This window comes from Prionailurus bengalensis, chromosome D2, assembly GCF_016509475.1.
Source record: "Prionailurus bengalensis isolate Pbe53 chromosome D2, Fcat_Pben_1.1_paternal_pri, whole genome shotgun sequence".
NCBI classification, from domain to species: domain Eukaryota; kingdom Metazoa; phylum Chordata; class Mammalia; order Carnivora; family Felidae; genus Prionailurus; species Prionailurus bengalensis.
In genome coordinates, this window is record NC_057351.1 from 42465842 (window position 1) to 42491914 (window position 26073).

The window sequence follows — 26073 nt, forward strand, 5'->3', positions numbered from 1 at the left end:
CACAGCCCCTAACGCCCTGGAACCTCCTGAGGCTCCTTTCACTCTGCCTGGCCCCCACCCAGGCCCATTCACAGCGCCCAGACTGCTGATTTTCTAGGGTGACCATGTGTCACTTTTACTATCAGGAAAACATACGAAGAAAGCAGTTACTTTTGTCTCCTTGAAGTGTTTGTTTCCTGGTCCCTTCCGGTCATTGATTTTGGTGAGAGTCCTTCCCCACCCCTTCGCTCTCCTGCCCCCTCAGGCTCCCGTTGAGCAGTGTCTGCCCCAGGTCTCTTTCCTCTGTTCACGTACATGGCCCCTGTTGCCACTAGTAGGGACAGTGCCCTGCTCCCCCCACACAGACACTATGGGCTTTGCGGGACATGCCAGCCTGGTCCCCCAACCCACACCATCCACCACTGGTGCCATCATGCTGTCCCCAAGTTCCTGCATGCCAGGGGAACCGGACTCCATGGTGGCAGGGAACCAAGGGCAAGGAGACATTGTGTCTGAGTCACTGTGCTGATGGAGTGATTTGGGCCTGAGATCCTTTCCAGTCACCTCAGCCCTCATATCTCTTCCTGGCCTTTGTGAGTAAAACCTGTGCTAATGTGGCTAAGATGTCAAAAGCAGAGATTAGGACCCCTCTGTGTCCAAGTAAGTGGAATCAGACACAGTAATAAGCATTCCCAACATCACCCAGAAGTTTTTCTCAGAATCTCTGCAAGTCTCTATGTCAAAACTAAACTCTTTTCCCTCATTCTAGACAAATCAAACATGTCCTCTGAGTGTCACTGTACACGTGGTTTAATCATGTGTTTCAACAGAATTGAAACGGGGAGCATTTCAGCCCCATTCCGTATTTTCCAAGTTTCTGTGGCTTGACTTGGTAACCCACGTGCCACCATTATTTTTAAAATGTAACCTACAGGGGAGGAGAGCCACATGCGTGCCCTCGTGTGTGGTGACAAGGCTCCAGCCCTGCCATCCCCTCCCTGGGTGGCCCTGGGTCAATCACGAGCCCTCTCTGGCCTATCCGTTCCAATCTTCTCAATTTGAGCAGGCTCTGACAAGGGCAGAAGATTTTCAGACACTATCCAAAGTCTCTTTTTCAAACAAGATCGTGTTATGGATCCTATGTTTTTGGTCCTCCCTAAAATTCATATGTTGAAGCCCCCCCAGCCCCCAACGTGACTATATCTGGAGATAGTCTTCACAGACATGATTAACTGAGGTCATAAGGGTGGGGCCCTGATCTAACAGGACTAGTGTCTTTGTAAGAAGAGATACCAGAGATTTTTCTCTCTCCTCTCTCCCCTGAGCATATGCATCAAGGAGGGGCCGTGTGAGGACACAGTGAGAAGATGGATGTCCGCATGGCTAGTGGGGAGCTCTCACCAGACACCAGCCCTGATGACACTTTGACCTTGGACCTCTACCTCCAGAACTATGAGACAATAAATTGCTGTTGCTTAAGCCTCTCGGCCAGTGGTATTTTGTTACAGCAGCCATAGCAGACTAATACAATGTTGCACCAAAGCTCATTGTTGGAAACAGATGACAGCAGAGGGGATGGAGTGCCTGGCTGGTGCCACTGCTCCCTAACACCCAGAGTACTCACCCAGTCTCACTTCTGCAGAACCTGGAATTGTATGAAACTCAATTTATAAGGCACAAAATTTGTTTTCTAAGATTATCTACCATTCTCAGATCCATTTATTTCAGAGTTGACTTTTGCAAAGGAACATAAGTACAGTAGAATAATATCCCCCAACCTGCCCCATCTGGGAAAGATGGCTCTGCCTCCTGACAAATGGACTTACATTAAAGTCACAAACAAAATAGCCAGTTATCTCTGAGGTATAGGAATGTACAGTCTCTGGTCTCCTCCCTCAAAGTCCCCACTGGGACCATTTTTTTTTCTGGGGAGGAGAGGGACTGTGTGCCCGATTTGATTAGCAAAAAAGGAAATATGACTATAGCCTAAACTATGGTCTATATTTTTGCTCAAAAGTAAGGGGATTTTTGCAAATTTTCTACAAATAGAAATAAATTCAATAGCAAGGTAACAGGCCTAATTTATGTGTATCTTTCTCCTGGCCATGGAATCGATAGGATTTCTGTTGTTTTCCCTGTTAGAGACACTCCTGGTTCAATTTGCTCAAATAGAAGCTTACTCTCCCTCCCACCAAACTGCCTCCAGTATTATTTTCCCTATCTCTGTAAATATCATTACTATCTGTCCTGTCATATAAGCTAAATGAAAGGAAAAGGAGGGCGGGGAAAAAAGCAAAGATCTGATATGCATAAATCCTGGGCAGGTTAGGACAGCGCAGTGCTTAGCTTCTACCACAAGGTGGCAGTGCTAACTCAATGATAAATTGATCCTGCGCGGCAGCCCTGGAGGTGCCTTTCTGAAGAGCCTGGGAGTTTCCTGGTGAGGCCACGTGGGTGAATTCTTGATTCCTGCAGGATCTCAGGCAAGCTTCCTTTTCTGCTCTTGGTACAGAAGCCTAATGTGTAGCTGTTTTCTACCTCTAATGATGATATGATTCCACATCTCTTCTTGAAGGAAAAGAAATTTCATGCCCGTTGGCCAGAGCGCGCGCGCCCAGATGGCCCTAGCAGAATTCCCCTTTTCTTTGCTTACAGAGCAGTGACTGGGGAGTCTAGCAAATGTAGACCTCCAAAGTCTTCCTGCACATAGGATTTGGTTAAGAGGTCTGGCTCGAGGTTTTGCCTCTGTCTTATCATAATTTCTCACAATAACTCACAATTTCTATGCCCAGAGAAGCAGCTCAAGCCTCAGCAAATGTGCTGTAAATGGCCATTGGTGATGGTAATGTTTCTAAGGTAACGAGTCCTGGAAAAGCCTTGCGTGAAGGCCAAAAGCACAATCCCTAAATGTTCTCTCTCCTCTGGGTTGAGGTAATTTGCTGTTTCCCCCTTAAGCTGTTCCCTGGCCCCGACACTGTCCACCTGTTCTTCCATCCAGCTGCTCCTACAATGGCCTCCATTGTCTCCCTGCAAGGGCTCCTCAGCCCAGCTGCCCTTCCCTCGCAGCTGTTGAAACGCATGCAAGTCCTTTGCTCTTCTAGGTGCAAGGCAGCAAGGCAGCTTGAAAAGCAGTAAAGTTTGAGTATTGGAGAGACCTAGGCATGAATCCAGGATTTGCCTTTTATTCAGTGTGTGACCAAGTTGGAGCAAGGTTCTTATGGCTAAATTGTTCCACTTCCACCAAAATGGACTCACCAGGGTGGCATAATTTAAAGCACATGGCACGCAGTGGATGGTCAACAAATATTAGATTCCCTCTGTCAGGGACCTTTCAGCTATTCCCTGCTATCCCCTGATTTTTCTTATTAGTCACTCAACAAAAGGGTACACTCAGGAAAATTATGATGACTGTGTGACGATTATATGCAACATGAATCAAACCTACTACCTCATTTAATTTCCCACACATCCTCAGAAACATAGGTCTCACACTTGTCTGCACATTTGAATCGTCTGGGGCTTGGTGATTCATCAAAGTGTGGTCCCTGGAACAGAGACATCAGTTTTACCCAAGTGCTTGTTAGAAATGTAGACTCTCAGGCCCCACCCCAGACCTCCTGAATCCAAATAAGCTTTTCAACAACCCCCCCCCCCCCAAGTGTAATTTGTGTGCAATTAGAGCTTGGGAAGCATGGTGGAGCTTTACAGACTGCGGATGTCTGGGTCTCTCCCACAGAGACAATGATGTAATCGGTCTGAAGAACTGGCTGGTCTTGAGACTTTTAAAAGCTCCCAGGTGATCCTAATGCGCAACCAGGATTAAGAACCACTGATGGGGGGAGGGTGTTATGGATATCCCATTTTACAAAGAGTGATTTAGCTGAGATTTACTCTGAGTCATCTCTGAGGCCATTCTCTCCTGTTTTATGTGCACATATAACATACTACACACATAGGCATATTAGTATATAAACACACGTAATATATACAAATATGCATATAATATATACACGCATGTACATGACATATGCACATTACCACGCTTGTGCATATGTAATATATACACATGCATATTGATATATGTGCACATATGTATATTAATATATACACACATTCGCACACATTTTTTTTCCTTCACCTCCATCTTGTCCTATAGCTTGCTCTCATCTTTCTGTTACTAATTCCCCAAATGCCAACGATCATAGACCTCAGCAGGAGATCCTCAGCCCAAGGCTTTTTGTTTTATTACCATGATATCGTTTATAAGATAATAGGGTCAGGTCTTATAAGTAATTGAGAAACTAAAGCATAAAAAGGTTAAACAAACTGCTTAAGTTCGTACAGTGCATGAGGAAGCTTCCTGGATCAGAGACTTTCAGATTTCAGTGCTGGCAGTGCATGTCAAGGTGGTAGAGAGCCTGGTTTCTGAAACCATAAGGTGCAAACCACTACCTGGGATCTTGTTAAGTGCAGACTTTTTGAGGAGGTCTGGGGTGGGGCCAAGATTCTGCATTTCTAACAAGCTCTCAAGTGAAGCTCTTGCTACTGAAGCTGTGCTGTGTTCGGCCAGAGCAGAGCACGATAACGTGATCCCAACTACCTGGCCTTCCCTTCCCAGCAGCTGACTGGAGTGGATGATTGAGACCCATGTTGAAAGGCATGCCAGTGACTGTGGAGATCCACTGACCTCCATGCCAGACCTCAGCCCACCACTGGGTGGTGCTCTGGCAATACCTTCCTAAGGGTTTCAGGTTGCTGAGCAGCTCTTGGATGTTGATTGACAAATGTTTATTGAGCCTAATTATAAGCCGGGACACAGTTTAAACAAGACAGGGTCCTCATGAGCAGCTTACATTCTAGCAACAATAAACAAGTAAGTGTGTAAGATAGATCATTACAAATTGTGATAGGCACTCTGTAGAAAATAAACAAGGGATAAGATAGGAAGGTACTGGTGAGTGAGTGGTCAGGAAAGACACCTCTGAGGAGGGATATTTGAACAAAGACTTAAAGGATGAGAATAAGGCACTCAGGTTGGGGGGGGGGGGCGGGGAGCATTCCAGGCAAAGGGAACAGCAAGTGGGATAGGGCTTGGCTGTTCAAGAAACAGAAAGATTTGTGAAGCTAAAGCAGATGGAATCAAGGAGAAGCAATAGGAATGCAGGGACCATGCATAGGAATGCAGGGAGGGGCCCAATGTAGGATGGGTGGAAGGTGGTTGATAGAAAGGATGGCTTAGGGTTTTGTTTAAGAACAACTTAAAGTCTTTGAAAGGTTTTAATCCTTGAAAGTAGGAAAGTGATGGTGGTAATGTTAAGAAGTGAACAGATACGATGTATGGTTTTGGAAGCAAATATAACAATTTGCTAGTGGCTTGAATAAGTCTATTAGTTTGAATTCTTTTGATTTTAGGTAACAATCAAACCCAATCTTAATTTTATTCAGAAAATAGGACCAACTTACAGACTTATAAAAATGAAAACTATGATGCAGGTGGGCTTAAGGCAAGCTTTGATCAGGCCTCTAGCCTTATTTTTCTGATTCTCAGTCCTGTTTCATCTGTCCCCCACCCTTTGTGTGTCCATTTATCCTTATGCTGACTCCATACATGTTTGCAAGAGCAAGACACATACATGGTTGTAAGATGGTTTTATTTGCATGGAGCAGGGGCAGGCATCATTTCCAACAACTGTAAAACAAAAATCTTGATCTTGGGATTGACTGGGAGATCAGAGCGTCGGCTTAATACCCCCACTGTACCTCCACTGCCAGTGGACTGATTAGCTTAGATGGGAGTTACTGGAAACAATCAGCATGGATAAGGGATGAAATTATCTTAGTTGTCTTGGACCAATGAAGGTATGGGTGTGATCAATCCTACCCAAATGGCATAGGTGCTACATAGTAAGGAAGAACCACATGGATTTTGAGGAGCAATTTATAACTTCTGTTGTTGTAAACCATATTGGGTTTGAAGGCATGGAAGAACATGCGAATGACACCTAAGTTTTTGGAGGTGTCATGCTAAGATGGGGAAAACCAACAGACTTGGAGGGGAAAAAAAAAACCAGATGCCTCTTAGATATTCAAGTATCTGAGTCCGGTGAACATTTGTAAACATGAGCAGGAACTAAAGGGAGTTGTCCTGGGTGGAGTCACTCATATCACATGACATCCCCTAGGTGTGGGACAGAGTGACAAACTTCAAGTCAGTGTTATAGTCTCTCCCTAACTCCTAGCCCAAAGATTAGCATGAAGAGATGGGTGGCCTACGATTCTGATGAGAGGTTTAGGGCTAGTGATTCTCCAAACCAAATAAAGCCATGGAACACCAGTATTCTGCTACTAAGGGGATAGATGGAGGACCTCAGTGAACAGGTGAATGAAAAAATTTAGAATGAAAAATCTTTTTCACATCTTTTATTTCTGTAATACTTCGAACAACCAGAGGAGGGAGATAGGAAGGGGATTGGAGCCCCAATTTTTAGATGAAAACAATGACATTCACACAGGTTAACTGATGACAGCAGATCTTATGTTTGAATCCCACCCTCTTGATTCTAAATTTAGCCTCTAAACTCTATAGATCCAAGTATCTATGATCAGATAAATTATTCTTGGAGATAAGAGATGTACCTGACTTCAGACAGCACATGCTTAGGTGTCTTTTTCAATGAGTTCTCTGTAAGGTGACTTAACAGGGTCACAGCAGATAAGATGGAAAGAACCCTGGGCTCCCAGTCAGACCAACATTCACCTTGGAGCTCTGCTGCTCCCTCTTGTCTGACCTTGGGTGAGTCATTGAATTTTACTGGTCTGCATTTTTATCTGTCTAATAACTGGTTTGAGTTAGGTTAGTTGTTTTCAAACTTTAAAAATAGTGTCTTTTTATTCTTTTTAAAGAAAAGCCATACTAGGAAGTGTAAGTAAATTAGAGAGATCCTAGCATAACTCGTCCCCTGACCACTTCCCCCAGGACCATCATCCTGAAAGTTCTAGCAACCGCTCTGTTTTGGTTTTCAGGAATCTGTGGGTTGCCTCCCTTTCTAGGTAAGTCCTGGGTTTTCCTAACTTCCCCAGCTTTAAAGCCTCCAGTCCTCCAAGAAAGCTGCGTCACAGTCCGTCTCCACAACTGGCCAGCGCTATAAGCAGCAGATGTTTCCTGTTCATAGCTCTGTTAGTGCGTGAGCTCCATGGAAGAAGTGCCCTGGTTGTTCTGCCTGCCTGTGTTTCAAAAGAGGCTTTTGTGGAAGCTCCAGCATGAGGGAGCTGAAGAAAGCATTGTTCATCAGTTGTTGATAGCAGGTGGATTTGCCAAACCCTTGCTCAAGTTAAACAGGAAATGATTAAAGTTTCCTGGAGTTGGGACAGGCAAGAATCATAAACACTCATAATCATGAGCAGCATTGCCTGATACTATACGATACTATACTATACTATGGGCTTTACATGTGGCATCCCATCTAATCCCCTGAACCATACTAGGATCACAATATTATGATCTTAAGTATTATTATCCTCATTGCATATATGAAAACTAAGGCTCTAAATGATTATGAAAACTGCTTCAGGGCACTATTAAAATGTGACACAATTTGGATAGAAATTCCCAGAACTGTCTAAATATAAACGCAAAATGGTTTTTCCAGGATACTCTAGGATTAAGAAATAAAGCCATAGCATCGCAAGTCAACATAAAGTTTTTCTCAGTGGTTACCTTCTTTGGGGGTTCAATCACTCGTCCTTCAACAATAGCCTGCTATTTATCAAGCATCCAGATTTACTCTGGAAGGGAAAGATAAGGAGGTGAATAAGACACAGTCCTTTCCCTCTAGATGCTCACAGCCTAGCAGAGAAACAAAGTAGTTCATACACACCACTTGTTACAAGTGCTATAATAGAGGTTAATTCAAAATGCCATGGTGTGTCAGCAGGAATGATGGAATTAAGGGCCACTGAAAATCTTCTCCTCCACAAAAGCAATGAGAACACTGGCAAAGAATTAGAAAATCAGTGTTTTCATAACCCTGGATTAACTAAAATCGTCCAACAATCCACGAAGTGTTTATTGAGGAAACTTCCCTGAATCTCATTTTCAATGGGAAATTATAAGGCATGAAAAGAAACAAGAAAGTATGTCCCATACCTAGGCAAGCAAGTGATCAATAGAAACTGAGAAAGCTCACATGTTGGACTTACTAGACAGACTTTTTTTTTTAGTTTTATTTTTTTTTTTGAGAGAGAGAAACAGAGCACGAGCAGGGGAGCAGCAGAGCAGGGGAGCAGGGGAGGGGCAGACAGAGAGGGAGACACAGAATCTGAAGCAGGCTCCAGACTCTGAGCTATCAGCATAGAGCCTGACACAGGGCTTGAACTCATGAACTGCGAGATCATGACCCCAGCCAAAGTCAGATGCTCAACCGACTGAGTCACCCAGGCACCCCACTAGACAAAGACTTTAAATCATATATTTCAAACATGTTCAAAGAACTAAAGGAAACTATGAGATTAATGTCTTTCCATGTATAGAATATCAATAAAGAAAAATTTATTGGGGCACCTGGGTGGCTCCGTCAGTTAAGCATCCGACTTTGGCTCAGGTCATGATCTCACAGTCCGTGAGTTTGAGCCCCGCGTGGGGCTCTGTGCTGACTGCTCAGAGCCTGGAGCCTGTTTCAGATTCTGTGTCTCCCTCTCTCTCTCTGCCCCTCCCCTGTTCATGCTCTGTGTCTCTCTGTCTCAAAAATAAATAAACGTTAAAAAAAAAAAGAAAAAAAATTATTTAAAAAGTTAAATAAAAAATTCTAATGTTGGAAAATACAGTAACTGACATGTCACTAGAGGGGCTCAACAACAAATTTGAGCAGGCAAAAAAAAAAATCAGTGAACTTGAAGATAGACCACTGGACATTTTGTACTGTAAATAATAGAAAGACAAAAGAATTAAGAAAATGAACAGAGCTTTAGAGACCTGTGGGACACCATCAAGAATATCAACATGTTCATAATGGGAGTTCCAGAAAGAGAGAGAGAGCGAGAGTGGGGGGGGGGGGGCAGGAAGAATATTTGAAGAAATGATGGCCAAAATTTTCACAACTTTGATGAAAAACATTAATCTACATATGATAATCTTTTAAAATTTTTTTCATGTTTATTTTTAGAGAGAGAGAGAGGGGAAGAGTGGGAGTGGGAGAGAGGCAGAGAGAGAGACAGAGAATCCAAACCAGGCTCCATGCTATCAGTGCAAAGCCCAACATGGGGCTTGATCTCACTAACAGTGAGATCATGACCTGAACCAAAGTCAGACACTCAGCCATCTGAGCCACCCAGGAGCCCCCATATCATCATCTTAATAGACATAGAATAAACATTTAACAAAAAGCCAAGATCTTCTTATGATAAAAATACTCAATGAACTAGTAATAGAAGGGAACTTCCTCAAACTGATAAAGTATATCTATGAAAACCCACAGTTAATATCTTAGTTAGTGGTGAAAGGATGAAATCTTTCCACCTAGGATCAGGAACAAAGCAAGGATGTTCACCCTCCCAACTTCTCTTCAACACTGTACTGGAAGGCAATTAGGCAGTTTAAAAGAAGTAAAATGCATCCAGATTAGAAAGGCAAAAGTAAAACTATCCTATTTGCAAATGACTGGATCTCATATATAAAAGTTCTAAGGGTGTCACACACATACACATACACACATACACACAAATAAAAACTATCAGAGGTAATAAACAAATACAGAAAGTTTGCAGAATACAAGATCAAAATAAAATTAGCAGTTGATTTTCTATATACTAACAGAAAATAATATGAAAATTAACTTAGGAAAATAACTCCAGTTATAGTAGTATCAGAAATTAAAAAAAAATGCTTAAGAATAAATTCGTTAAAGGAAGTATGAAATGTATACACTGAAAACTATAAAATATTGTTGAAATAAATTAAAGAGGTTCCTTTCTCTCTGCCTCTCCCCACTCATTCTCTCTCAAATAAATAAATAAATAAACAAACAAACAAATAAATAAATAACTTTAGAAAGAAATTAAAGAGGACGCAAGTAGATGGAAAGACAGGCAATAATCATGGATTAGAAAACTTAACATTGTTGAAGTGTCAATACTTTCCAAATTAGTCTACAGATTTGCTGCAATCCTTATCAAAATTCTGGCTGACTTTTTTTTTTTAATTTTTTTTTTCAACGTTTTTAATTTATTTTTGGGACAGAGAGAGACAGAGCATGAACGGGGGAGGGGCAGAGAGAGAGGGAGACACAGAATCGGAAACAGGCTCCAGGCTCCGAGCCATCAGCCCAGAGCCTGACGCGGGGCTCGAACTCATGGACTGTGAGATCATGACCTGGCTGAAGTCGGACGCTTTACCGACTGCGCCACCCAGGCGCCCCATGGCTGACTTTTTTTGCAGAAACTTATAATCTGATCCTAAAATTCATATGTAAATGCAAAAGACCCAGAACAACCAAAATGATCTTTAAAAAGAAAAATGTTCGGAGCACCGGGGTGGCTCATTCGGTTAAGTGACTGACTCTTGGTTTGGTCCCAGGTCATGATCTCAGGGTTTGTGAGGCTGAGCCCTGCATCAAGCTCTGCTCTGACAGCACAGAGCCTGCTTGGGATTCTCTCTTTCCCTCTTTCTGCCCCTCTGCCACTCTCTCTGTCTTTCAAAGTAAATAAATAAACTTAAAAAAAAAAAAAAAAACAATGTTAGAGGACTCATATTACCTGACTTCAAAACTTACTCTAGGGTGCCTAGGTGACTCAGGTCATGATCTCATGGCTCATGAATTTGAGCCCCTCATCAGGCTTGCTTCTGTCAGCACTAAGTCCCCATTTGGATCCCCTGTCCCCCTTCCCCCCTCTGCCCCTCTCCCACTCAAGCTCTCTCTCTCTCTTTCTCTCTCTCTCTCAAAAATAAATAAAACATTGAAAAAAAAAACTTACTCTAAAGTGACAGCAATCAAAACAGTGTGCTACTATCATAAGGGCAGACATATAGATCAATAAATACGATCAAGTCCAGAAAGAGATTTTTACATTTATGTATGATCAACTAGCTTTTATTTATTTATATTTTTACATCTGGGAAGTGTCGAACTTAGGTCATGTGATTGAAGTATGCTGTCCTGTTTAGTGATAGGTCGACCTCAGCTTAGAAAACCTCTAGGTTGAAAAACCTGAGCAGATTAAGGTGTTCATTTGGTCATGCGGCCACCACAGGTAGTCCTGGGCACCGAGTCTGAAGCCAAGTGAGCATGGTCATGGGGGCAAAGGGGGCAAAGGTTGGTGCACCTAATGACTTCTGCAAAGGTCATGAATTCTGCTGTCAGTGTCAAGTGGCCATTTGAATCTACATTTTTGATCAACTAATTTTCAATAATGATGTCAGGGTAATTCAAAAAGGAAAGAATAGTCAATAAATGGTTCTGGGACAACAGGATGTGCAAAAGAATGAAGATGGACTTCTACCATACTCCATCTACAAAAATCAACTCAAAAGAGGCCATTGACCTAATGTAATAGCTAAAACTATTAAAATCCTAGAAGAAAACATGGACATAAATCTTTGTGACCTTGGATTAAGTACTGTTTTTTTAGATAGGATACCAAAAGCATAAGCAAAAACAACAAAAAATTGACAAATTGGACTTCATAATTAAGAACTTTTGTGCTTCAAAGTATACTCTCAAGAAAGTAAAGTCGTCTTGCAGACTAGGATAAACATCTGCAAACCATATATCTTATAAGAGATTGGTATCCAGAATATATAAAGAACTCTCAGAATTCAACAATAGAAGGACAGAAAAAGCCAATTTTTTAAAACAGCAAAGAATTTTTATAGACATTTCTCCAAAGAAGATATACAAGTGGCAAATTATTCCATGAAAAAATGCTCAACCTCTTTAGTTATTAGATAAGTTAAAACCAAAACCATAATGAAATATCATTCCCCACCTACTAGGATGACTATAATAAAAAAGATTGACTATAGCAAGTGTTGACAGAGATGTGCAGAAATTGGAACTTTCATACATTCCTGGTGAGAATGCTAAATGGTGCAGCATGTTGACAAATAGTTTAGAAGTTCCTTAAAATATTAAACATATAGTTATCATGTGACCCAGCAATTCTACTCCTAAGTGTATACCCAAGAGAATTTAAACATATTTCTACATAAAATCTTGTACGTTAATGTTCACAGCAACATTATTCATAATAGCCAAAATGTGAAAACAACCCAAATGTCAATCAATTGATGAATGAATAATGTAGTGTATTCATACAATGAAATATGCTTCAGCCATAAAAAGGAATGAAGTACTGATATATGCTACAACATGGATGAATCTTGAGAACATTATGCTAAGTAGAAAAAGCCAGACACAAAAGACCATGTTATGTATTACTTCACATATAGGAAATGTCCCGAATAGACGAACACAGAGACACAGAAAGTAGATTAGTGGTTGCCTGACCTGGGGGGAAGCATGGAATGGTGGGTGACTGCTAATGGATACAGGGCTCTTCTGGGGATATTGTAACTGCTCTGGAATTAGATAGTGTTATTGATTGCACAGCTGTGTGAATATGCTAAAACCCACTGACTCCTACACTTTAAAAGGGTGAATTTTATGGTGTGTGAATTATATCTCAATATATGTCTTACCATACATCCTAGTTTTATGGTATGTGAATTCAAAGTGGTTGGGAGCTTAGAGGAGAGTTACAAGTTAAAGGGGGGATCCAGGAAGGCTTCCCTGGGGAAGGGACACAAGTTGTCCTTTTCCTAGCTCTCCAGTCCCTGAACATAACTGGTTCACAATCATGTCCCAAAGCAATGCCTCTCCAGAGCAGGAACGTGCCACTTTATACTCTTATACTCCTTCCTAGTGTCTTCCTTTCCTCTACAAAGGCTTCACATCATGTTCACACAATCCAAGCCCCATTCGTCCATCCATTTTTCAGTGCAAGTTTGTTCTACAAGTGAACACATTTTTTTCACAGTCATTTTTATTTTTTGACCTTTCAGTGTCTTTTTTTTTAGTTGAAGTATAGTTGACATACAATATTATGTTGGTTTCAGGTGTACAACACAGTGATTTGACATTTACATACGTTATGAATGATCACCATTATAAGTCTAGTTGCCAAAATTATTGCAATACTTTCTAGCCAAATTTATAGGAAAGGCATAGCCTAGCAAAACAGAAAACCTTTAGACAAACTGCACCCCTTCAGTCAAACACCATGGAAAAAAATATGGGCCCCTTCCCCACCCACACCAGGAAAAACTGAGAAGTGAGGCTATACTTTCACTCTTGTGAGGCTGTAACAATGTACTTTATTACCCCCCGCCAAGATGGTGTCAGGGAAGATCGGGTAGGGAAGAGGACTTTCTTTCTCAAATAAATCAACCCCAGAGTATCAGTGGAGAACATGTTAGGAGACTAAACGCCAGTCTCTACACAGCAGCAATGTAGAGCCTTCTCCTCACTTTGGACATCAACAGAGGCCAGAACGAAAACCTGTACTCCCACCTATAAATAATGAGGAGGTGTCACCATCCTCTGCTAAAGAAAGCCAGATAAAACAGATTTAAGTAAGATCCAGAGACTCCTAACATAATATAAAAACGACCAAGTTTCAGTTGAAAATTGCTCATCATACAAAGAACTGGGAAGATCTCAAATTGAATTTAAAAAGATAATCAATAGATGCTGATACCAAGATGAGAAGGAAGTTGGGATTATTAGACAAAGATTTTAAAGCACCAATGATAAAAATGTTTCAAGAAGCAATGACGAACATGCTTGAAACAATAAAAAATTAGGAAACTTCATCAAAGAAACAGAAGATATAAAGAAAAACCAAATGGAAATTTTAGAACTGAAAAATACAATAACTAAAATGAAAAGTTCAGTGGATCGGCTCAACAGCAGAGTGGAGGGAACAGAGGAAAAATTAATCAAAGGAGTTCAGGAGTGGCTACATTAATGTCAGATAATATAGATTTCAGAGCAAAGAAAATTACCAGAGTTAAAAGAATTTTATTTCATAAGAAAAGTATAAATTCCCCAAGAAGACACAGCATTCCTACACTTGTGCACCAAACAACAGAGCTATAAAATATGGCAAGCAAAAACTGATTAAACTGACAAGAAAGCTAAAAAAATACACAATTACAGCTGGAAACGTCAATGCCTCCCTGTCAATAATTGAGAAAACAATGAAATAGAGTATTAGCCAGGATATAGAAGAACTCAACACCACCGTCAAACAACGTATCTGGTCAACACGTATAGAATATCCCATCCACCAATGGCAGAATACATATTCTATTCAAGTGTCCACAGAACATATACCAAAGTAGACCATATCTTGGGCCATAAAGGAAGCCTTAACAAATTTAAAGTAATTAAAATCATATACAGTATGTCCTCTGACTACAATGGAATCAAATTAAAAATCAGTAACAGAAAGATAACAGGAAAATCTCCAAACACTTCGAAACTAAACAGAACACTTCTAAATGATCCATGAACCAAAAAGGAAGTCTTTTTTAATTTTTTAATTTTTAATTAATTAATTATTTATTTTTTAAATATGAAATTTATTGTCAAATTGGTTTCCATACAACACCCAGTCTTACGGGAAATTTTAAAAAGGCATGTAACCCAATACAACATATGAAAATGTGTGAGACACAGCTAAAGCAGTGCTGAGAGTGGAATTGAGAATATTAAATGCATTTATTAGAAAAGAAGAAGTATGGAGATTCCTCAAAAAATTAAAAATAGAACTAGCATATCATCCAGAAATTCTACTTCTGGGTATTTATTTAAATGACACTAAAACACTAACTCAAAAACATACCTGCACCCTTATGTTCATTGTAGCATTATTTACAATAGCCAAAGCATGGAAACAATCTAAGTGTCCATCATGGATGCATGAAGAAAATGTGGTATATGTACAATGGAATATTACCTAACCACAAAAAGAAGGAAATCTCGCCATTTACAACTCCATGGAGAAATCTTGAGGGTATTATGCTAAGCAAAACAAGTCAGACATAAAGACAAGTACCAATCTCAATCTCATTTATATGTGGAATCTTAACTTTTTTTTTTTTTTTTTAGAGAGAGAGAGAGAGCGCGTGTGAGCGAGAGAGCATACCATTGGAGGAGGGGAGCAGAGGGAGAGATAGAGAATCTTAAAGAGGCTCCAAGCTCAGTGTAGAGTCCCATGCAGGGCTCTATCCCACAACCCTGGGATCATGACCTGAGCCAAAATCAAAAGACAAATGCTCAACTAACTGAGCCACTCAGATGCCTCCCCTTATATGTGGAATCTTAAAAAACAAATTCTAAAAGAAAACAAACCAAGCTTGCAGATACTGAAAACAGACTGGGGTGTACCAGAGGCAGGGGAGAGGGGTGGGCAAAATGAGTGAAGGTGGTCAAAAGGTACAAACTTCCAGTTATAAAATGAGTAAGTTACAGGAAATTAATGTACAGCATGGTGACTATAGTTAAAAGTATTGTATTGTATATTTGAAAGTTGCTAAGAGAATAGATTTTAAAAGTTCTAGGCAGAAGAAAAAGGTCTGTAATTGTGTGTGGTGATGGATGTTAACTAGATTTATTGTGGTGATCATTTCATTGTATATACATATATCAAGTCATTACATTGTATATCTGAAATGAGTGTAATATTACATGTCAATTATATCTCAATTTAAAGAGAGAGGAAAGGTGTTAGCTCACTTATCTAAGCTCTCACTTCAAGAATCTACAAATAGAAGAGCAAAATAATCCCCAAATAAGCAGAAGGAAGGAAATAATAAAGATAAGAACCAAATCAATGAACTGAAACAGAAAAATAATATAAAAAATCAATAGAACAGTTTTAAAAAATTTTAATGTTTAATTTTGAGAGAGAGACAGACAGAGCATGCGTGTGGGAGGGTCAGAGAGAGAGGGAGACACAGAATCTGAAGCAGGCTCCAGACTCTGAGCAGTCAGCACAGAGCCCAACACAGGGCTCAAACTCATGAACAGTGAGATCATGACCTGAGCCGAAGTCAGTCGCTTAACCGACTGTGCCACCCAGGTGCCCCTAAAACAGATTTTTTATATCAATAAAATTAACAAAACTCTAATAAGAGTGACAAGAATAGGGGCGCCTGGGTGGCGCAGTCGGTTAAGCGTCCGACTTCAGCCAGGTCACGATCTCGCGGTCGGCGAGTTCGAGCCCCGCGTCGGGCTCTGGGCTGATGGCTCAGAGCCTGGAGCCTGTTTCCGATTCTGTGTCTCCCTCTCTCTCTGCCCCTCCCCCATTCATGCTCTGTCTCTCTGTCCCAAAAATAAATAAACGTTGAAAAAAAAAAAAAGAGTGACAAGAATAAAAAAATAAGGCACAAATTATCAATATCAGGGATGAAACAAGGATATCACTACAGACTGCAGATAGCAGCAGTAATATGTGAACACTACACACAACTCTATATAAACATAAATTTCACAACATAGATGGAATGGACCAATTCCTTAAAAAGCACGCCAACTACCACAACTCATCAAATATGAGACAGATAATAGCCCTACAACTATTAAGGGAATTGAATTTAGAATTTAAAATCTCCCAGAAACAACATCTTCAGACCCAGAGAATTCTACCAAATGTTTAAAGAAGAATTAACACCAATTCTATGCAATCTCTTTTAGACAATAGAAGAGAAGGGAAGACTTCTCTGTTCATTTTATGAAACTATCATTACCGTGATACCAAAACCAGACAAAGAAAAAACAAGAAAACTGTAGACCAATGTATCTCATTAATACAGATGTGAAAGCCCTTAGAATATCAGCAAATAGAAATCAACTATACATGAAAACAATTTTACATCATGATCCAAGAGGGATCCAGAGATACAAGGCTTGTTCAATATGGGGAAATCTGTCATTGTAATCCACCAGATTAGACTATTAAAGGATAAATATCATGCAATCTTATCAGCAGATGTAGACAAAAAACATTTGATAAAATTCAGCCCCCATTCATAATAAAAACTCTCAGAAAAATAAGAATAAAGGAGATCTTCCTTAACTTGATAAAGAGCATCTAAAAAACTTATAGCTAACGTACTTAAAGGCAAAAACACAAATGCTTTCTCCTCAAGATCATGAGCAAAGCAAGGATGTCTGCTTTCATAACCCTTATTCAATATAATGCTAGAAGTTCTAGCCAGAAAAAAAAATAAGTTCTAGCCAGTATAATAAGGGCAAGAGAAGGAAATAAACAGCATACAGGTTGGAAAGGAAGAAGTAAACGGCCTCTATTTGCAGATGATAAATTTTCTACATAGAAAATTCCAGCAAATGTACGAATATACTCTTAGAACTAACAAGTAAGTTCAAGCAAGACTAGAGGATAAAAGGAAAACATACAAAAATAAATTTTATTTCTATACATCAACAACTAGCATGTGAAATTAAAATACAATACCATTTACAATTGCTCAAAGACAATGAAATACCTAGGTGTAAATCTAACAAAACATATATAGGACTTACATGCTGAAAATTGTGCAATGATGATGAAAGAAATGGAAAAAAAAAAGATCTAAAAGGAGAAACACATCTTGTTCATGAATTGGAAGACTCAACACAGTAAAGATGTTCATTCTCCCCAAACTGATACATAGGTATAATGCAATTCTTATTAAAATCCTAGCAAAATTGCTTCTAGATATAGATTTTTAAAAATTTTATGTGGAAAGGCCTTAACATTTTTGAAAGGAAAGAATAAACTGGAAGAAATCCATTTACCCAATTTCAAGGCTTATTATAGAGCTACGGAAATCAAGTCTGTGTAGTATTGGCCGAAGTATAGTCACATAGATCAGTGGAATGGAACAGAAAACCCAAGAAAATACCCACGCTGATATGCCCAACTGACTTTTATTTTAAATGTTTATTTATTTTTGAGAGAGAGTGAGAAAGAAAGCGGAGGAGAGGCAGACCAAGAGGGGGACGGAGGATCTGGAGCAGGCTAGGCGCTGACAGCAGAAAGCTTGAACTCAAGAACCGTGAGAGCATGACCTGAGCCAAAGTCGGATGCTAACCCACTGAGCCACCCAGGCGCCCCTGCCCAGCTGATTTTTGATGAGGATGCAGAAGCATAAATTAATGGTGCAATCAGACGCCCTAGGCACAAACAAACAATAAATAAAAATAACGCTTAACCTAAGTGTCACTTTCATACAAAAATTAGCCTAAAATGGATCATGGACATGAAGATAAAATGTAAAACTGTAAATATCTTAGGGAAAAAAAAAACTTAGGAAAAAGTCTATAGGATGTAGAGCCAGGCAAAATGTTCTTAGACTCGACATAAAAAGGGCAATTTATAAAAGGAAAATCTTATAAGTTTGACTACATCAAAATAAAAGCATTTGCTCTGCAAAAGCCCCTGTTAAAAGGGATTTTGACAAGAACATATTTAACAGTTTCTATGAAGAGAAAGGGAGCTTCACTTTCAAGTCAATAGAGATTGTCATTTGGGACCCTTTCAAAACAACCAATTATGACTATCTCTATGACATTGCCATCCGACCCCCATCCCTCACTTCTGTCTTCGTGGTAATTAGGAGGTACTCACCTCATGCCTTGCTGAAGTCCAGACAAAGCAGTCCTTTAATCTGCCTATCTAGTGATCCCATCACAAATGGCTCAATGGAGTCTGGCACATCTTGTGGATGGTGTGATTTTCTACACAGTACACTCATTATAGGTGGATAGGACAAATGATCTAATTAACAAAGACAGCTACTTTCAACGCATTCTGTCCCAGACCCAGCTATATCTCTGTTAGGAGGAAAACACATCACATTTTCTATTTGAGAATCTTGGGATCTAAGTCTTCAATTTGGGCGTTGGAGGGAATAAGGAGAGGAATCGTGGCACCTGCTTTATCCAAATATTTCTACAAGGTGAAGATTTATTAAACACATATTGTTTTGAGCTCTTCATATTAAAGTTTTGAGTGAAAAGCACAGATGTGATGTGAAGGGTACAATACCTTCTTACCTTGGAACTCATTTATGCCATTTATACTATAAAGGAATCAAATGTTAATAATCACAGATACTTTGCTATAGAAAATACCTCTCCTGCCTTCCTTGTACACTGCCCTGAAAATGTTTCCAATACTTCCAAAGACAACTGTCTAGGGATCAGTCACAGAACATTTTCCTTCAACCTGGATATTAACCGAGCAAGCAGCAGCTTTGGAATTATACACCTGTGATCAGGCCAAATGTGGCAGAAGCATTTACCCTTGTCTCCTCAGAGGCAAAGAAACTCTGTTTTGCACATCAGCCTTTTTTTTTCCTTTGCTCTCTGTTCAGAGATCCAGCCCCACCCCATGAAAAGGCTGTCTATTTGATCAGAGAGACACAAAGTTGGCTTGTGCAAACCAAGTGTAAAAGACAGAAGAGCAATTTATTCTGGTTAATAAGCCGAGAGAAAACATGCAGAGGCCAATTGTATGGTGGGCACAAGAAGGGTTTCTTGTCTGGAGAGTGTATAGTGTGGCAGACACTGTCATTTGTTTGCCCATCCAACGGCCCTCTCCCTTTTTTATTGTGCAGAATAAAACCCTATTTGCTGCAGATATCAGGCAGGTGGCTGTGAGATTTAGGAGAACATTATGTGCTATCAGTCCTCCTGCATGAGAAAATTGCAATTCTCTATACAAATTTTGGGAGGCAGCCTTCAAGATCATTAAATGATTCTTGCCTACTGATATTTACACCCAAAAGAGTGTAGTCCTCTTTTGCACTGAATAGGGCTGCTGTGTGACCAACAGGATATTGTGGAAGTGCAGAATTTGAATCTTTCAAAGCTAAGTTATTAAAACACATCGTAGCTTTTATCTTGCCTTCTTGGATTCATTCAGAAGGAATCCAACTCTCATACAGTGAAAACATTCAAGCAATCCTATGATAAAGTCCATGGGACCAGGAACTGAGTCCTCCCGCCAATAGCCAGAATGAAATTACTGGCCATGTGAGTGAATAAACTTTGCCCAGATCCTCCAGCTCTGGCTGCAGACAACTGGAAGTCCAGCTGACGTCTTGCCTGCACTTTTATTAGAGACCCCAAGCCAGAACCATGCAGCCAAGTCTCTCCCAAATTGCTGGACCAAAGAAACTATGAGAGATACTATTGCATTAAGCCAATAAATTTCAGGGCAATTGGTTATGCAGTCATAGATAACTGACATACCAATCATGTTAATTCCCATTTCCCCTGGATGGTATAGAGGTAGCCGGAGAACCACAGACTAAAAACCAGACACGGAAATGAGAGCCTTTGACATTGCCTATGTCTTGTTCTGACAGCCTGGGCAGGTGGTGTGCTCATAAGCCTTATTTCTAGAACAATTTTGAAAGCCCTGATTTTTAGTATTTACCTAGTTCTATGGGGTAAATATTCCCATCATGGTTAAGCTCATGCTACCACCACAGTTGGGAACGGTTGTACACAGTTGGCTCTCTCAAGCCCCTGTGAGTCAGCTCTAGCAGTAGAGAAAGAATTTATTTCCAGGTCTCTTTCAGTCCAAAGCTCCAGCTCCTTATGGTCTGGATGCTGCTATTCCAAAAATTCAATAGTACTGCAGACCCTTGGTCTACCTGTGAAGAACTAAAGAGTATTTGATTAGGTCATAGTTTTGATTATTTATTATTATAGTGCTCTGATTGAAGCCAGGGGATGCTGGTCCCCCCATACGCACTTCCTCAGCCTTCAGGGGAGCTCCTCTTCATGCTAGAGGGAGCCAGCAAGTAGCTACATGCCTATTCAGTGGGAGAAACGTCATCCCTGAAGATGTGGATTGACAATGTCCTAGGACAGTGACCTAAACATCTTTTTTTTTTTTAAATGTTTATTATTTTTTGAGAGAGAGATAGAGAGAGGGAGAGAGGGGGGGAGGAGTAGAGAGAGAGGGAGACACAGAATTGGAAGCAGGCTCCAGGCTCTGAGCTGTCAGCACAGAGCCCAATGCGGGGCTCGAACCCACGACCCATGAGATCATGATCTGAGCCAAGTTGAACGCATAACCGACGTAGGCACCCCAAGGACAGTGACTTAAGAATGCCAGTGCTTAACAGCAACCTATCCATCTTCTGGCATGTGGTTAGGTCCCTAGTGAATAGAATGGGCTTCACAAACTAAGAATAGGAGCTCACCTTGAAGCCTGAGATACGGTCGTTCAGCAATACAAAGACTTAGAGAAGATCCTTTTGTGATAAGATAATAGTATGGTGGTTAAGTGTCAGCTTAGATTGTTTGCATTCACATTGTTTCCACTAGCTGTGTAATTTGGGGGCATTTACTTAATTTTATAAGCCTCACCTTTCCCATCTGTAAAATGGGAATAATAGGGCTGATTGTATACAATCATGAGTGTTATATGCTTGGCCTATGGAAAGTATTCAATAAAATCTGGCTATTAGTAGCATTATTATTATCATTACTGTGCAGTGATGCAGGTCACTGAAGGCAAAGTTGCAAAGTTTTGATAATAAAAAGGAGACACTCCCTAGCATGTCTCCATATTCCCCAAAGTAGAGCTGGAAAGACAGGATGGATTGGGCTTCCCTGCCCCACATCCTCCCCGTTGAAGTGTCAGTGACACTCCTCTGCAGAGGCAGCCCCACCCACATCCTGAAATATTTCCAGCTAGCACAGAAGGACATCATGTCCTCAACCACCAGCTGTGCCACAGTTGAGCCTCTTGTCAGGTGCCCACTGAATCCCAGGCCACCCCTCCTCTTGTCCTTGTCTATCTGACCTGGTTCCCAACTCACTTTTTCTGCTGGCACTTGCCTGGGGCTGGATCCCCACCTGGATCTTGTGGTCTTTGTCTATCGGTTAGGGGAAGAGGCTCTTATACCCTGAGATGACAGCTGAGCTCACTCCTATGTGGGTACCGACTGTCAGAAGGATGGCATTATCTGTTTAATGTGTCAGCTGTCACTGTGCCTCTCTCAGCCAGATGAGCACTTGCTACCCACCACTGTGGATCAGCAGCTGCTTTCTAGAGAGGCTCTCCAGTCTTGTGATAACCTAATCTGGCATCCTAATCTTCCTCACAATTCGATATTGCTGAAGTCCCTGTGGGTCTTGTATATGTCCTCACAAAGGACATCTAGACACAAAAGAAGCTTGTTGTAAGTAGACAGTACTGCTCTTCAGTTCCTGGGCCCTACCTCACACCAGATCACAGCCAGCTGTCTGATTTACGCACATGAGCCAGAAGGATTCAGAAGTGTTCCCATCTGTTAGAGCTACCACCTTCCATTCTGTACCACACCGGAGTGGAGGCAGTAAAACGTAGTCTCCCCCCTCCCCCTGCTTGCTGCACCTCAGGCAAGCCTATGTGCTGTTCTTGATTTTAGCACTTCTGATTGCTGTAGGAACACAGGAAATAGCAGCCATATGAGAAACTAAGTTTGATTTTCCAATAGTATAAAATTTCTATAACCAGCATTAGATTTGGGGGTCTGTACTATTACAGAGAAATTACTCAGTGGATGCTTGTTAAAAATGACCATGCAGAGGAGAGCCTGGGTGGCTCAGCTGGTTAAGTGCCTGACTCTTACTTTTGGCTCAGGTCATGATCTCACAGTTTGTGAGTTTAAGTCCTGCCTTGGGCTCTGCACTGGCAACAGAACCTGCTTGAGATTCTCTCTCTCCTTTTCTGTCTCTGCCTTTTCCCCACTTGTTCTCTCTGTCTCTCTCTGTCTCTCTGTCTCTCTGTCTCTCTCTCTCTCAATAAATAAATAAATAAATAAATAAATAAAATTTTAATGAAAGACAGAGTTTATTCAAGACTATGGGAACAGGAGAGAGACCATTGCAATATGAGAGACTAAACTCAATTCCAAATACAAACAGGAACAAGTGAGGATTTACTAAGAAACTTACTAAGAGAAACTTGGTTAGGTATCAAGAGTGGAGGAAGAGGAGGTTGATTAGATATCAAGGGTGGAGGAAGAAGAGTCTAATTAGATATGGGGGTGGTGGGTGGATTCTTTGGCAAAACTGGGCTCAGCAGGTGACGGATGAGAGCTAGTCAAGGAGAGGACCTAAAGAAGCCTGACTACAGTTGGTTAAGGAGGGAGTCTTTGCCAGTATCAGAACTCTCCAGAGAAACAGACCAATAGGATGTATGTATGTGGAGAGAGAGAAAGGAGGATGGGTGTGGAGGGGGTAGAAAGAGAAAGGAAAGGTGGGAAGGAAGAATGAAAGAAAGATTTATTTTAAGGAATCAACTCATTTAGTTGTGAAGTCTGCCCAGTCAGAAATCCATAGGGCAGACCAGCTGGCTGGAAACCCAGGCTGAATTTCTATGTTACAGTCCCAAGGCAGAATGTCTTCTCTGGAAACCTCAGATATTTGATATCTTAAGGCCTTCAATGGATGGGATGAGGCCTATTCACATTTTGGAGGGTAATCTACTTTACTTGAAGTCAATTGTCTGTAAATGGCAATCACACCTACCAAATACCTTCACATCTAGACTAACATTCAACCAGACAACTGGAACCATTGCTTTGCCATGTTGAATTAACTATCACAGGGCCCCAAGAAAGTATGTGGAAGCCCAGCTGACATGTTCAGTCCACTTTGACTTCTGAGGGGTGCTCACCAGTCTCCTGATCCCATTTTAAAAAATGTTTAATGTTCATTTTTGAAAGAGAGACAGAGTATGAATGGGGGAGGGACAGAGAGAGAGGGAGACACAGAACCCAAAGCAGGCTCCAGGTTCTGAGCTGTCATCACAGAGCCTGACGTGGGGCTTGAACTCAAGAAGTGGGAGATCATGACCTGAGCTGAAGTCAGACACTTTACTGACTGAGCCACCCAGGTGCCCCCTCCTGATCCCATTTTTAAGAGAAAACAATTCAGAGGACTCCTTCCCTCTATAACACCTCTCTTTATAACCTAGAGATAAAAATGAGGTAGAAAGTATTTTCTTCTTGGGGCGCCTGGGTGGCGCAGTCGGTTAAGCGTCCGACTTCAGCCAGGTCACGATCTTGCAGTCCGTGAGTTCGAGCCCCGCGTCAGGCTCTGGGCTGATGGCTCAGAGCCTGGAGCCTGTTTCTGATTCTGTGTCTCCCTCTCTCTCTGCCCCTTGCCTGTTCATGCTCTGTCTCTCTCTGTCCCAAAAATAAATAAACGTTGAAAAAAAAGAAAGTATTTTCTTCTTGACCTCAAATGAACATCTTATATCCAGAGACCCACTGGTCCAGGAACATCTGCAGCCATCACACTGACTATTGAGAAATGATGTTTGGCAAAAATGATAAGAATACCTGTAGAGGTATCACGAAGCTATTTGGAGGTAAGAACAAGGACAAATTAGGCCACACACCTAATAATCAGGGATGCCTGAAGTGGTAAATTCCACTTATCATTATGTTTGTGTCTTCTGACCCTCAAGAATGCACTATTAGACTCAGCAAGGAGGGGAAAACACAGATAAAAACTGCCACTATCCTGCCCCCACATAGGAAATTTTAAGAGAGCATCCTGCTATTCTGCTGAATTTGAATAACACTATCCCATGCAGTGAAAGCTATGCAGCTCAGAATCATTCATACCACTGGCTGCTTCACCAAGCACCCAGCTCCACTGGCAAGGGCTTTGCCTGGGTTTCCCAGGGAACTCCCTCTTGCCAGAGATTGTGTGTGGTCTTTGGAGAAGCAGGGGAGGAATATCCTTTTCCTACCTTCTGTAATGCATTCTCTTGCTGGAGTCTTAAGGCAAGGTGTTTGTCTCTAGAAGTCTCTTAGTTTTACTTACAACATCCTGTTCTCCTGGCACTTGGACATGAAAAACTAGGCTGAGAGACAAAGCTGAGAGATGCCCAGTTTGGCCTCCTCCCTGATGACCAAGTTCCTGATTGGATCAGCCTCCACCTGTGGGAATCCCTCCCCTCTCATTCACTCACCAGTGCATTTTGAAAACATATTTTGAGTGCCCATTATGCACCAGGCACTGCTTTAGGTGCTGGGGGTTCTACAGTAACCACACTATCTGCCATCCTGGAGTGCTCATTCTTTTTTTTTTTTTAATGTTTATTTACTTTTGAGAGAGAGAGAGAGAGAGAGAGAGAGAGAGCATGAGCAGGGGAGGGGGAGAGAGACAGGGAGACACAGAATCTGAATCAGACTCCTGGCTCTGAGCTCTCAGCATAGAGCCCAATGCAGGGGCTTGAACCGTGAGATCATGACCTGAGCCGAAGTCGGACGCTTAACCGACTGAGCCACCCAGGACACCTGGAGTGCCCATTCTTGCAAAGTGACCTCTGCTTCCATCAACCCAATGGTCAGATGTGTTCAAATAGACCTACTCCCAATTCAGACTCAAGATAGGCTCTTTTACCCCTGCTACTTTGTAGATAAGTAGGTAGATACATAATTTTTAATATTTTATAAGCATTTGTTAAATAGCATCTCATGGCAGATATTTAAAATTGTAAGAAAATAAGAAAATGCGGAAAAGTATAGAAAAGAAAAATAGTCTCTTCTATGTCCATACCCAGAGATAACAGTTGCTAACATACAGGTACATTTCCTTCCACTTTCTTTTCTCCCAGGATATGTAAAATTGGAAACATAGTACACATCCCTGTAATGGGAAGAACTGACCATTATGTCCCTTTCCTTCAGAAGGACTTGGGGGAACCAAAGGCTCTTGGCTGAGAATGAAATGAAGGCATAGTTGGAAGGGTCATTTCACTGCCCCTCTAGGGGTGACCAAGGAGGCCTCCTCCAATGCTTACCATGGCTTCTTTATTTTTTTAGGCTAGACCCAAGGAGAGGCAGGAAATGAACCAAATAGAACATCCCATAATAAGGCAGCGTACTGACTCCCAGGAAAAAGATAGGTGTGCTACTAATTACAAGACCGGTCAGGGAAGAGCTCTTTCCTCATTGTAGGTTTTGGGCACTGTCCCTGACAATTAGCATTGGTGTTTGTCCATGGAACGTGTGGG

The 26073-nt window shown here is 41.2% G+C and overlaps 1 protein-coding gene across 1 annotated transcript in view; it reads right to left on the bottom strand.

Annotated features, from left to right (window-relative positions):
- The window catches only part of LRIT1 (leucine rich repeat, Ig-like and transmembrane domains 1), a 53342-nt gene extending 28441 nt beyond the window's left edge, over positions 1–24901 (bottom strand). Inside the window, exon 1 of the mRNA XM_043596749.1 lies at positions 24805–24901. The gene's annotated coding sequence lies outside the window, so the exon portion shown is untranslated. The remainder of the gene's footprint in view (positions 1–24804) is intronic.
- Positions 24902–26073: the final 1172 nt, after the last annotated feature.